This window comes from Gadus morhua, chromosome 2 (assembly GCF_902167405.1).
Source record: "Gadus morhua chromosome 2, gadMor3.0, whole genome shotgun sequence".
Taxonomy (NCBI): domain Eukaryota; kingdom Metazoa; phylum Chordata; class Actinopteri; order Gadiformes; family Gadidae; genus Gadus; species Gadus morhua.
The window spans coordinates 14440278-14454590 of NC_044049.1; the positions used below are offsets into that span (position 1 = coordinate 14440278).

General features: G+C 42.8%; 1 long non-coding RNA gene across 1 annotated transcript; it reads right to left on the reverse strand.

Moving 5' to 3' along the window:
* Positions 1 to 2661: 2661 nt before the first annotated feature.
* On the reverse strand, positions 2662 to 4010 carry LOC115557699 (uncharacterized). The gene is made up of 3 exons (XR_003979227.1): positions 3813 to 4010; positions 3367 to 3490; positions 2662 to 3161 (listed from the first exon to the last, which is right to left on the reverse strand). It is a non-coding gene; the product is annotated as an uncharacterized LOC115557699 (long non-coding RNA).
* Positions 4011 to 14313: the final 10303 nt, after the last annotated feature.

Sequence of the window (14313 nt, forward strand, 5' to 3'; positions counted from 1 at the left end):
AATATGGTCATTTATGAGGAGGGATTTATTTGTGAGGGATTGTGCATTAAACAGCTCCATGGTGATAGGAGACAGAGCTGAGGGTAGAAGTCTCTGCAAGCTCCTTAATACGCGGCGATGACCTCCATATTTTCCACTTTGCCTAGTCTTGGGTATTTTTCTATTTGTTGTCAATGCCGGAATGGGCCAGCAGAGGGCGCTAGATGCTGTAAGCTGTAGGGGGATCGTAGTTTCCACAGGAGAGGAGCGGAAGTCAGAGGCAGGAAGTCATTTTTGTGCATGGCGACTGCATCTGGATGTGTCTATGCATGTCATGGTATAGTGGATATTTGCAGCCAGTAGGCGTGAGCCTTTCGCGTTTGGGTGTAATCCATCCCTCAAGTAGAGTGATTGTCTGTTCCAGAAAACATCGAAATTTTCAATAAAGCCAACGTTGGTTTCCCCGCAAGTGTCCCGAAGCCAAGTGTTAAGGCTCAAAAGTCTACTGAAACGCTCGTTCCCGCGTCCAATGGTAGGAATTGGACCCGAGACAAATACAGATTTATCACACTGCTTAAGGTAGCTAATGAGAACACTGAAGTCAGTTTTTGTGAGCTCTGACTGACAACGGGCAGAGTCATCTGACCCGACATGGACGATAATCCTCCGAATCGTGGATGGGAGAGTTGGTAGCATATCCCGGAGCTCAGCCAGGACATCAGTAACCAAGGCGCCTGGCATACAACGCGTGATGACGTTGAAGAAGCGCAAATGTCTAGTGATGGAGTCGCCGATAATCAGAGTGGATGGTGGGAACAGTGGCTGAATGACTGGGATCTTGGGGCCGGGGATACAGTGTGTGGTGGCAGTGGTTCCAGAGGCTCCCTGCAGCGGCTGTTCCACCGAGGGCTGGAGAGGAGAGGCACCGTCGGGCTCCGCCTCAGGAAGCTCCGCCTCAGGTGCCGATCGCCTGGAGACTGCCTCCTGCAGCAGTCTTCGCCGGGATGAGGAATATCCATTTTGCTGTTGGCCTGGTTGATCGGACTGGATGGTAGATGCGGCGACGGACTGATGCTTCACCGGAGGAACCCCTGGACAGCCGTTGGATATAACCTCAGCCCCCAGGGAGGAAACGACCGGAGGAGCAGCCCCAATCGCCGGGACACTGGCAAGCGTCCAGCGGGAAGTTGCCGGAGGTGATGACTGTGCCGGCGAGGCACGCGGCAGGTCCTGCTGTTCGTCCGACCCGGCCGGTGGAGCGATTGAAGCTTCAACTGCGGCGAGGGCCTCATACCGATTTCCGAGGGGCAGAGCAGGTATGACCGCCCTAGTGTGCCTTCTTCTTCGGTCGCGAACGATGACCTCCGTCCAGGGTTGAGGGCCAGGAGTGGAGGAGACAGGTGCTCGGATGCCTGATGGGTCCCAGAGGACCGTGTCCTGGAGGGCTGCACTAAGGGTGGAGATCTGCTTTGATTGATCGGTTGCGATATCAGTGAAGCTTGAGAGTAAAAGTTCCTTCTCCCGGAGTGTTTCACTGAAACTGGAGAGGATCGCTTCTTTCTTTCGCAGCTCAGCAGAAAGTCTACGGATGTCATCAGTCAGGTAAGCTATCTTGTTTTGGGCGTTTTGCAGGAGGATTGAGTCCTCGGGTGATGTTGTCATTTTGTAGGTTGTGTAGCCTGTAGCCACAAACAATCTATGCTGTACTCAAACAATTGATGCGACGATAGGTAGACAGATGTTTCTGAGGCGCTTCAGGTTGGTTTGAAGGCAGAGGCCTCTTCTGGTTGACGGCGGTGTGGTGCTCTCCACACACACACACACACACACACACACACACACACACACACACACACACACACACACACACACACACAGGTTGAACGCTGATTGGCTGTTACGTTACACATGTCACTCAGTGGCCACGCTGTTGAACGCTGATTGGCGAATTTGTCGCGGCACAAAACCTCATGAACGCGCTTGCCTGTGCAGGGCAAAAGTGTGGCGCGACAAATCTAAACTTGTCTCCGGTTTTCTCGAGCGAATAATTCGCCGTTCACTTTGTATGGGATCTTGTCACCCCGTCGCGTTTGTTGTGAACGCACCGTATACAAGATACAGCAGATACAAATATTGGGGGAATATTATGGGGGAAACCTTTTGGTTACCCGAGTACATATGTATAAAGTACAATCACAATGTATCTGTATTTAAATTGCTGTTAACACTGACTTTTGTCTTTTCTGTTCTCTTACAGATCACTATTGCACACAAAGTAAGCAAAACAATATTTTTTATTTCATTTCTACTAACAACTTGCAGATTCGCCCAAGCCCCCAAAGTGTTATTTCCAGGTATAGTTAGCCTCTGTCTCTCTGTCTGTCTATTACGCACAGATCAGCCCCTAACCACCCTTCCCGGCCCCCCACATCTTTTTTTTCTTTAGACAAACCAGCAACCCAACAAGCCAGTCAGGACAGCCAACCATCACCTCCAAAAATGCATTATAGCCTCCAACGCCCCAATTTCCCTAACCCCAATGTCCCTATCCCAATAGCGTTCCCAGGAGATGAATTGGCCTACCCTCCACCCGGTCCAATGCCTCAATTCCAGAGGCCATCTCCTGAAGGTATGTTTGAAGTAATTCATGTCAATTCAAACATCCAAAACAACTGCAGTATATCCAGTCAAATGGTTTAATTTCTCTCTTCATACTTGTTACAGATTCTCCAGGCACTGCCAGAATGGCATTAAAAGGCAAGTACAGGAATGTTATGTTCTAAGGCTATTTCTAGGCTTTCATTCATGTGTAAATGTTTCCTCAATTCTTTGAATCATTGAAGGATGTACCATCTATCAACAATTAGCTTAAACCAATGGCATTGCTTAAATATATATAACTCTTCAAAAGTTGTTCAACACTTTCTGAAATTTTTAAGTAAAAGGGCGTCAGCTTTTACATTCAAATGTTATTATTTTCTTTGTCAATAGATGTGGCTATGCAGAAACTGCTGACTGCGGTGACGGAGTTGTCCAAGGAGGTGAGGGACCTGCGGGAGGAATTCAGGCAATACGTCCACTCCTGCAAGTGTGGACAGACTGTGTCTGTGGGACTGGCCTCCTTGGAGCCCTTGGAGCTGCCCCTCCACACCATGGAGGCCCTGGACCGTGCAGAGGAGACACTGCAAAATGGACCAAACCGCCAAAATATGGTAGTTTAATAGTTACATCATTCTTCGGTCAGAAAACTTCAATATATCCTAAAAACTGTTGTTGTTTCAGTACTCAATCAATCCAAGTTATATTCAGACTGAAAAAATATATAATCTGCACAGTCTATGAATATGTTGGCATGAGCAAATATGATTCAAGTCTGCGTGTGTTAACCCTGCAAATGTGTTATACTATGCCAGACTGCCCGTCTCGCCATTATCGGAGGGACTACCCTAGAGGTGAGGGTCCGCCGGATGATGGCCAATTTGTTGACCAACGAACTGGCTTCAGGACTGAACTGGGATGGAAAGAAGCAGGGCAAGGAGCAGGCCAAACAGAAGCGGCCCTTTAAAGACTTGGCACTCTGCCGATCTATGTTTGGTAAGTCCTGCTACATTTTCAATCACCATAAGAATATTCTATGTCATGAAATTGTGGACACTTTCTTACCACGCGCCTGCCAGTGTGATGCTGCTAGCAAGCACGCTACGGCAGAGCGACTCCTCCGTTTTCAAACCAACTACCTTTTCAAACTTTCGATGCACGGCTATAACACTCTCGGCATGTTCCCTAGCATTTAAACATAAATACATAAACAGTTACACGACCACTGTTCGTACCTGTATAGAAAGTTGAAGTCCAAATACATACAGGGTGGCCAATCAGATTACAGGGGGGGCGGGTTGCCCCCCGTGCCACCATGGAAGCCCCCCACTGGATATGTATATCATTTTAAGAAAATGTCTCCTAGGCTGCCGAATTTGTTTCAAAGTGTGCATATATGTGGGAGTTCTGTTTAACTTTAAGGCAAATTTTTTGCATTGTGCTTGTATTCTCTGTTTTAGATGCTATTACACAGCAGCTCGGGACAGCCGCCGTCACCCAATTCACTTTTGCCCAGGCTGTTCAAAAGTGGCTGCGCTATGCCCCAGACCGGGCAGGAGGGAGTGGAAGACGTGACGTCATGTAATCCTGTAATAAAATGTTGTTGTTTTTACCTTAAACAGTGTGGTGTGGTCCATGTTTTAGGCTAGGCTATAGGCATACAAGCTTTCAAATTTTCCATCACTTTTTAACATCCTGGCTGTCGATAAAGCAGGATATTCATTATAGGCTATTTAATTTAGGGCATTACATTTTCGTATGCCTAGCAATCATAATAATGATTGAAATTCCATTGATATTATGTTGATCCTTAGTTCAGTTGAAATCTCAACATTGTTTCAATATTCCTGATAATTGAAATACCATTGAAATTCCATTGATATTACGTTGATCCTTAGTTCAGTTGAAATCTCAACATTGTTTCAATATTCCTGATAATTGAAATACCATTGAAATTCCGTTGATCTATGGATAGGATTTCAACGTTGTTTCAATATTAAAAAATGGTGCAAAATGATGTAGAATCAACATCAGAGTTAGATGTTGATTCAATGATTTAATGTTGACAACGGAATGTTGATTTAACATGGTTTCAATGATTGTTTGCTATCTGGGTCTCTTGCTTTTGGCAGACTTTTTGCAGTTCTTTAAATGGCGGACCCCAATGAGGTATGCATCGATTAATCCGTTGAAATGCTTTTAGCACTATTTCTAATTTTCAAGTTGTTCAAGTGGATTTATTTTTGATCAGTAGCATGAGTGCCAAATTATAGGCAAAGAATTAATGCCATAGAATTGACATGACATTTTTTAGGTTATTTGTTTGACCTTGTTAACTTCTAATAGTTACATATTTCTCTATAATACCTCAGCGCAATTTGCGTAAGATAGCCATGGATGTCATGGCCATGATAAAGACCTCTTTAGGAAGTGATAACAGTAGTAACGGTAAATTTCACACTCTTCTCTTTAGTACTGGTGGTTTACATGTCAACCACCCATATAGGCAATATAGGCAAAGCCACTGAGTTAATTGTGTTGAATGTATTGTACCTGAAGATCAGGGACAGTCCAGAGCAAATACAGGGCAAGTGCAGAGCTCAGGTCAGAGCAGGGCAACGCCTTCAACGTCATCTGGGACACCCATCTAGCGCAACATGTCCAGGTTTGTATGTTCTCGTAGCATGACCTTACTTTGTGTGAAGTGAAATCAAACTTTCTGGAAGTTAATTAGTAGAGGTCTTGAATTGCTTTGAATCTTCACATTTCTTCCAGGGCTTTCCCTGGAATGTTTAAGAATGGACCTAGGTTCCAGAGGAAAATACCTGCTGGGAAAATGTCCCAAATGCAGTTCTTTTTATTGGACGCTACTTTGGAAAAGACCCAGAAGCCATCCAATGAAATGGTTCTTCTTCAGGCAGGCTTAGGCAGAAGGACCATAAATATTCCAGAGGCTTCTGACCATCAGGAGGTACAGTATGTGACCTGGTTTTATATGTTTGTTTTTTTAGGAATCTGGCTAAAACATGGATGTTGTGTACATCAGGGTGTCCCAAATAGCAGCCCACAGAATTACTTACTGAATGTGGCAAGGAAAATTAAACTGAAATTTTCTTTCTCCTACTTGGGACTCCAAACAGGGATATGAGCTGATTTACGTAGGACTCTCAGTTCAAGCCTTGTAAATTTAAACCAGTTTAAACCTGTTATAAATTTGTAAAACTGTAAGTTTTGTATTCTTCAGTGTAATATTGAGTACACCACACACTTAATGAATGAAACAAGTATGCTATGTAATTGTTGAAACTGCTGCTGCTGTGATTCCTGTATTTACTGTTTTTTATGTATTTATTTAATAGCCCCACTCAGGTCATGATGATGCTGATGATATGGTAAGCTACAAACAAATCTTGAATGTTGTCATAAATAGCTGTTATGGAATGGAGACTGGTCTTGTGCTTGCTTGTTTTCATTTTGCTGTGAGAAGCAGTCTAGCATCTTCAACTTCACATGTCCCTATTTTGCACATTTAAAAGTGGTGACTTTTGTTTGCAGGGGACAACAGTGTATTTGTCCAGCTCAGACACTCCTGAAGTAAAAGTAAGAGCAAAAAAAGTACACCTTAGCCCTGAATGCAATTTCTCTCCTTACCTTTGTCTTTCAGTATTGTTATGTGATCTTCAGTTAAAGGGATCTTATAGAAGTCTGTGTTGTTGTTTTTTTTTACTATGAAGCTCTCCCTACAGCTGACCTTTTAGTAACATATCCCAACGTCCCCAATTCTGAGAGCCTTCTTTTGCCTTGATACAAGTCCTTTACGAGGCTGTTAAATTAACCTAAAATTCTTCCATAGTACGAAAACGGTTGTCAAGTACACACTTTTACTGTTGTGCTTTCAGACAACTTGTCCCATATGTGAACAGTGGGTGGCCAGTGATATTGTGGAAATTCACGCCAGCACATGTGGCGAACGGTATGTGTGATTAATTTGTTTCACTTTTCCTGTGCATTCTTTTGCTAAATATTTGCATGTAGGTTACCCACAGCCATGGGAAACCCTTAAAAGCTATGAAATTAGTTTTTGTTGAATGTTCAATTTCTTTACCCAGTGAATGTGATGAAGCTGAGTATGGAGATGGTAGCCAGGCACAAAAGTCAGAACGGTAAATCATATTTCTTGTATCAGGATGATCCTATCCACATCTATTGCTATGCTAGTAGTTCATTCATATATTGCTGTGGAATTTGCACTTTGCTGCTGTCCTGTTTGCCTTGATTCAATTAATCTTATTCATGGCTTTTTCTGGACCCCCCCCCCCCCCCCCCTTTTTTTAAGTTAAGGGTTACTTTCATTGGAGAGCCGGGCATTGACAATGGTGCACTCAAGAAGGAGTTAACAGGTATTTTTCTCCCTCTTTTTGTACTTTAAATACTGAAGTTTATGCAAAAACCTGATCAAATCGGGTGTTTATTTTAATGTTAAGCTAAATCTGTACTTTCCTTCTTTTTGAAAAGAAGTGGTTGCTGGCGTAGAGAGGCGCTTCTTTGAGGGAGGGACCACCGGAAAAACTCCAAAGTACTCTATCACAGATGTGGGCAGCCATAACTTTAAGTAGGTCATAAAGATATGCTGAAATGACCATGTGGTGTTTTAGCATTCTATTTCCTCACTATGTTGGATCAGAATCTAAAGCAGTAGTGTTGTTTTCTGTTCACTGTATCTATTGCAGGACCATTGGAGAAATATTTGCGGTCAGCATTGTTCAGGGTGGGCCACCTCCGAATTTTTTCATGCCATGGTGCTATGACTTCATCTCCACGGGAGAACTGGACTATGGAGCAGTAGCAGAAGATGATGTTGCTGACCTTGACCTCAAGAAACAAATACAACAGGTAGGATTTAATGCAAGGGTAGCAATTCACAGCTCAGTCACTATTATTGATTAACCTCTAGAAGCCAATGTGGATTGGGAGCAATGCTGAATCTGTATGTCGACTATGGGTCTAAAAATATTGTTGTCAATGTCTGAGATACTGTTGCTTATTAGTGGCTGGTTTAGTTTCCAGCAAGTCCTAAATTGTGCATCAGTCTTGTCAAACAATTTGTGTGTTAAAAGATCCGGGCAGCTGATGACGTTGATGTGTTGGAGATTGACAAAATAGTGGCGTGTGGTTACACAGGGCCCATATCCATCCAAAAGAAGGAAGAAATTGTCGGTAAGATACTGTTGATGTAGGTGCAAATTGATTAATGGGATTGGACGACTTGTTATTCAAGTTCGTTGACTTTTACAGGGCTGTTGTCCTACACGCAACAGTGAGACTAGTACCAATATTGCAACAACTCTGCTCTGGTCTGGAAATCTACGACCTTCTCGGCATGGTCCGGGCGGAAAAGGACATATGCCGACAGCTATTTGCACAAGAGCTTAGTAGGAAGGTAAGAAATACATTTTCTTTGTCAAGAATTCAACATTGAATTGGTAAGCAATTTCGGGAGAGAAAAGTATTTTTCCCCTTTTCTGTAACTTAGGTTGATTCTGATTTCCTGGTGAGGTCCCTGTCGCCCATGTTAAGAAAAGGGAACAGTGAAACGCCAGCGAGAGTCGAAAATCATTAACCATCTGCGGGATCACATCCAAGATTTGGAGGATAAAGGTGAACGATATCTATTTTTTACATTATGTATGCACATTTTGTCAGATGTCCGGTTAAAGGGGAAATCCAGTGTAAATTGACCCATAGCCCTGTTGTTCAAGCTCAACACATGCAACCCATTGGAAAAAGAACGAGACAATTTGGGACAACATGGGCCAAGTTATAGACATGCAGCTTAAAGCAGACCCAATGGGGCGTCTCAAACTGAAACTAAGGATAGATGCCCCATTAGGTCAGCTTCAGCTGCCTGTCCATATCTTTGTCTATATTGTGCCAACTTTTCTCATTCTTGTTCCTATGGGCTGTATGTAGTGAACTTGAACAACAGGGTTGATTTACACTGGATTTCCCCTTAATTGAACTGAACACTTGATTTATTGTTTGTTGATGGGCAGCAGTGCCGTCATTTACTGACTTACATGTGATAGAATTTCCCTGTAAGGACCTTGGCTAAATTAATTGAACACTTTTCTAGGAGCAGATGGAGAAATGGAAGGCGAAGGACACCTGCCTGATGCTGGAAACGAGAACAAGATTGATGTTGGCAAATTCTGCCAGTGGCTTACTGGGCAGAGCCATATACCCCTAGGTAAGGCAGACCGGGAAGATTTTAAAATAGTCATCGAATTTGACCATGACTTTGAGGTGCGCTACGGTACGCATGGGATCTGCTATCCCGTGGTTAATGCGTGTTCCCATTCAGTAACCTTACCAGTTGTACATCTAGGTACATCCAGTGAATTGAGAGATGTCCTCTCCAAAGCCATTGTCTATGGCTTTGAATTTGGCCGCTGCTGAGCAGGTCTGATCAAATAGCCATGTTAAAGCCCCCATTGGTGGCTTTTTGCTCTTAAAAGAGAAATCCGGTGTAAAATGGATTTGGGATATGTTTGGTATGATAACGAGTTGGAATGTTAGTTTTGGAGCAAAAAAGCGCATATAGGCGCATTCTTCAGTTGGCTGTTTTTAGCCAATTCTATCAAAGCACTATAAACTTGGAACGATGGGGGCATGTGTTATGGTAAGAACTAAATCGTTATTTTAACGATTTAGCCCGAGCCCCATCGTTCCAAGTTTATAGCGTTTTGGTAGAATCGGCTAAAAACAGCCAACTTAAGAATGCGTCTATACGCGCTTTTTTTGCTCCCAAACGAACATTCCAACTCGTTATCATACTAAACATATCCCAGATCCCTTTTACACCGGATTTCTCCTTTAATAAAACCGTTATTAATCGTTGCAATGCTAAATTGGCCTGTTTTGGCGCACAGTTCATGCTTCCTAGCAACCCCTGCTGCAAGACATGTTTTTTTGTCTTTTTTGTCTTGAAATAAAATTCTTTATCTAAAACGACTACTTTGGTCATTCTATTTATCCATTAGAGCTATGTAGTGTCACAGATAACAGCATCCCAAAATTGGTTTAAGTAAATCGAAGGTGTTATTTAAATTTGGGAACCTTTTACAATTACCAAAGCGTTGTAAATGCTGAAATGCCCCAACATAGGCTATGGTACGGCTATCACTTTCCTCTCTATTGTTTAAAAGTAATTTTGGCAGTTCCATGTACCATACACACTTACATTGCATTAGATACAGTAGAGCCAATAGGCCTGGGCAATAAAACAATAAATTATCTTATTGTGATAGACTTTTGATCAATATCAATATAAAACATGTTGCACAAACAAGGTTCCATACTTATTAACAATATGAGTGTTTTTCATTGTAGTATTTATCGGTGAAGAACAGTTGAAGGTCATATTAAGTGTTAAACAGAAGTGTTTAAATCCAGCATGGTAATTCCTATTCTTTTTCGGTCATTAAAATGATCAATAGTTCGATATCGATCAATATGATGAAGTTATATCGTGATATGTCTTTCAGTCATATCGCCCAGGCCTAGCCAAGGAACAAGGTAGAATGATGTGACATTCCACTTAAGATATGGAATGAAACAATCAAAAGATGCCATCTAAAAGGCAGGTCTGACATTTTTAAATGGTTCGCCGACGATCAGGATTTTAAGCCCTGTAAACATGACTCAAGGTTTAGAAACTGGAACTTAAGCGGTCTTACTGCATATTGCACTTTTAGACCAAGGTTCAGTCTTGAGCTTCCAACACATCAAGGACAATTTTAATCGCAATAATCAAGACCTCTTTAGATATATGCAAATCAGAGACTATACCATAGTCTCTGATTTGCAAAAAGGTGAAATTTTATTAGAAGAAATCATTGGAATTTTCAGGAGGGCCTATAAGGACGCTCCCTATCGAAAAAGTGATATCCAAAATGTAATTCGCTCTTCAAGATCTGAAAAAATACCATAATTTGCAGGAAGTAGGCTGATTTAACAGAATGAGAAGTTTATTTCTTCAATGAGGGTCGCATCAGAGACCAGTGGGTGGGGGAGTCCTTGGGGATGTGGTGGTAGTTAAGTGGGGCTCAAATATTCGCGGCATAGGAGGTTCAATTAAACACAGAATCAACTACAAAATCTTACTCATCACCTACAAGGCCCTCAACAGCCTAGCCCCCCCCCCTACCTTGCCGACCTCCTCCATCACCACGCCCCCTCCCGATTCCTCAGGTCCAATTCTGCCGACCTGCTACAAGTTCCACGGACTGAGCGACGGACTTGGGGTGATCGGGCCTTCTCAGTTGCTGCCCGCCCTGGCCATGCTTTCAATGGAACGGAAACTTGTCCTTAGCATGCCTGACTTCAATGAGAGAGTCATTGACTGCTTTGCTGCATTAAAAGAGAGACGCAGCAAATTCCAGTACAAGTGATTCTCTCTCTCTCTCTCTCTCTCTCTCTCTCTCTCTCTCTCTCTCTCTCTCTCTCTCTCTCTCTCTGTAACGATATCAAGCTCTTTTCACCTGTTGTGTATTTTGTATTAAACAAAGCAGTGTTAAGGTTGCTTTTTTCAATTGCAGTATAACATTGCCATGCTTGAATATTTCAGTGTGAGGTTAGTGAGTCATGTTTTCTTTTAGAGTAGACCTTGTTCAGCAAATTGCTTATCACATGTACCTCATTTGGTTTCCCTTCAAATGCCTCCTCAGTTTCTTTGCCAGTGCTCAGTCTTGGGATTGTCACCTGCAGATCACTTGACTTGTAAATTGATGTTTCTCATGTACTCTGTTGTCTTTTTGGACTCTGAATGTTTACACCTTGCTAAGACTGTGACCTTTTTTTATTTTTGAGAAGAAGCTTACTTGTGGATGTTGGATATTCTTTGATATTTTTCCATTGGATCTTCTGTGTTGGATTTTTGTATTGTGACTTTTTACTGCTACCTACTGAGCATTTTGAACTGTGGCAAAATATTTTGGACATCCTTCTTTTTGTATCTTGCTGGTCTACCATCGTGCCTTTGTTCAAGCACCTTTTTGACTCAGTAAAACATTTGAACTTGACTTCCCTGGTCTGCCTCTCTGCAATTGAGTCTCTCCTTTGGTCTTTTGGTAAACTGTCAGCCTGCTTAATTGATATCTGATACCTGAATTTATATGCACTAACAAGTTAGGGAAATGGTCTTGCTACCTAGACAAATATACCTCAGTCCTATGGACTTTTATGGTAATTATGGACATAACGGGGGGAAATTGCACCACCTGAAAAAAAAATGTCAGGAGCCGCCACTGCTTAATGTACACCACACACAATAAGTGTCATCTTCCCCGTTATCAAGCGATGTATTAGGGTATATTACGCAATGTTTCAATTCCTAGCCCATGAAACCAGTTTATGAAATACACTATATTTTGTCGGTCAATGACAGTCCACTGACGGCAAGCTAAGGAATTGCTGTTGCAATGACGAACACACACACACACACACACACACACACACACACACACACACACACACACACACACACACCCCACCGGCAGCAGCATTAAATCCACCACAAGCTTTTAAAACTTTCTGCCGGATAGTTATGGGCTATGTGGGAAAGTCGAGGCTAGTCGAAGCCAGCAAAAGGTCGATACTGATTTGCAGTGCATCATGGCGTTAAGGGTGCTTTGATCCACAGCCCGGTAATATGAGGATATAGCCTACCTGAAATGAAATGTGCATTGCCTGACAATGACAGAAGGGCTTATCTGACCGCAAAGCAAACTGCTAGTGTAGTGGATTAACTGAGATATATAACACTTAGACTAATTCAAGAGAGAGAGAGAGTAAAATGAAAACGAGGGGTCCGGAGCAAGAATTGACAAAATACTTTATCGTGCAGAAATACAACAACGACAACAGCCTGAGTAGGTCTATAGAGTACTGCTCGAACATCGATTTCAGCTTCTCTTTATGCACACATACATACAGGAATTCCTTTGTTCCAGTGGAGGTTTCCGCCCACATCAATCTTTGTCTTAGCAACTTATCAACAAAGGGATTTCGGACACCAGTCTGACCCAAGGCTGAAGGCTGAGGTCAACATGGTTTAACCCCGTAGCTTCCTGCTCATTCCTGTGTCCCACCATCTGTTTTGAACCCAGGCTCTGCAGGTATCATGTGTCTTCTACCATTAAGATATACAAGCCTAATAATAATCATGGTTTACCATAGAATATAATCATTAATTTCTACCACACATCCCCCCTTTTTTGTAAGATAAGATCATAACAAAAACATAACAGTCGTTTAGGCTATATTTTGCACTACATTTGATCATCATTAAAAACCTTTAAGCATGTTCAGGAATGACATAAAAATATGAAACTCAAAACATGACATTTCAAAAAATAAGTAAATAATAGAAATTAAAAACTAAGATTGTCAACAAGCTTGCATAGATTTGGATAGCTCTGATTATCGTCATGTACCGGTATACTATATAAACGTGGGGGGTTAGGGCATTGTGGTTGCTGCTCCGGTTCGCAGCCACCAGGCCCTGGAACCCATTAGTCCAATGTCCATTTGTTCAAACTGTCCGAAATGGTTGTGGTTCACATGGAGAGGTCACCAATTAAGAAAATAGGACCTCCTTCTGATGTCCGATTCTCACATTCCGGTCTCCTCTCCAGTTTCACTCCAATCCATCTCCCCATAGAGCATCCTCTCCCCGTCACCCAACTCCTCTCGGTTGTTCATCGCAAGTGTGAATGATCCATCTGGGGCAGTGTTATTTGGAATGAAGGTACAACCCATTTCACCTATAAGAGCACAAACTCCCCCCTTTTCTGCTAAAAGCCAATCTAAAGCCTGTCTGTTCTGCCAAGTCACAGCTTTAAGAAGTATATATTCTCTCATATTTAATTTATACTTTCTGTTATAGCCCCATGTATTCCTGACGTTACTGTTAAACACCATTTCATTGGATTAAATTGGATATTTCCTTCACACCGATTCTTCCTATGCACATGTTCATAATTCTGGCGGAAGGTTAATGCACATAACGGTTGGTTATCCGACATAACAGTAAACAGAAATTCATTAACTCGGTTCTGCGGTGGTATCTGAGCATATAAGACAATTTTCCCTTTCTTGTTGAATATTCCTGAGTGAGTTGGGGCCGGGTTGTCCTGTGTTTCTCTCTGGCTTCCTTGAGTACCAGCCCCTAATTCCTGGCTCTTCCAGGTTTGTGTTGTCTCCGTGGTTTCATCCTTCCTCGGGGTCTGTGCTTGTGCCAGCGGAATCTGGCACAACCCATAAAGGATCAGAAACAGGCTCCCCATTTTCAGCAACATCATGTTGCTGAATTTCTTGGCTCGACTTGATCTGGTCCTGGGACAGCTGGTCAGCCCCAGGTGTGTCTGCGTCTGGCTCCTCCTCCTCACACTCATCCCTGGCTTTAGGTTGAGCGGCTTTTGTGCAGTGGTTGAGATGATACCACGTGGCACTTCCTTCCACTTGGATGGCTGTTGGTGTTGCGTTGGTGACTTTGTATGGTCCTTCTCTCCTGGGCTCGTTCCACTTTCTCCTGAACACCCTGAGATACACTTGGTCACCTGGCTCCACCCCCTTGGTGGCTCCTTCTCCAACTCTGGAACTCTGTCTTTCTCTTGTTGAAAAATAAGCCTGTGTATGCCAGTTAGTTGTCCCATATAACGTCTTAATTCAGTTTCC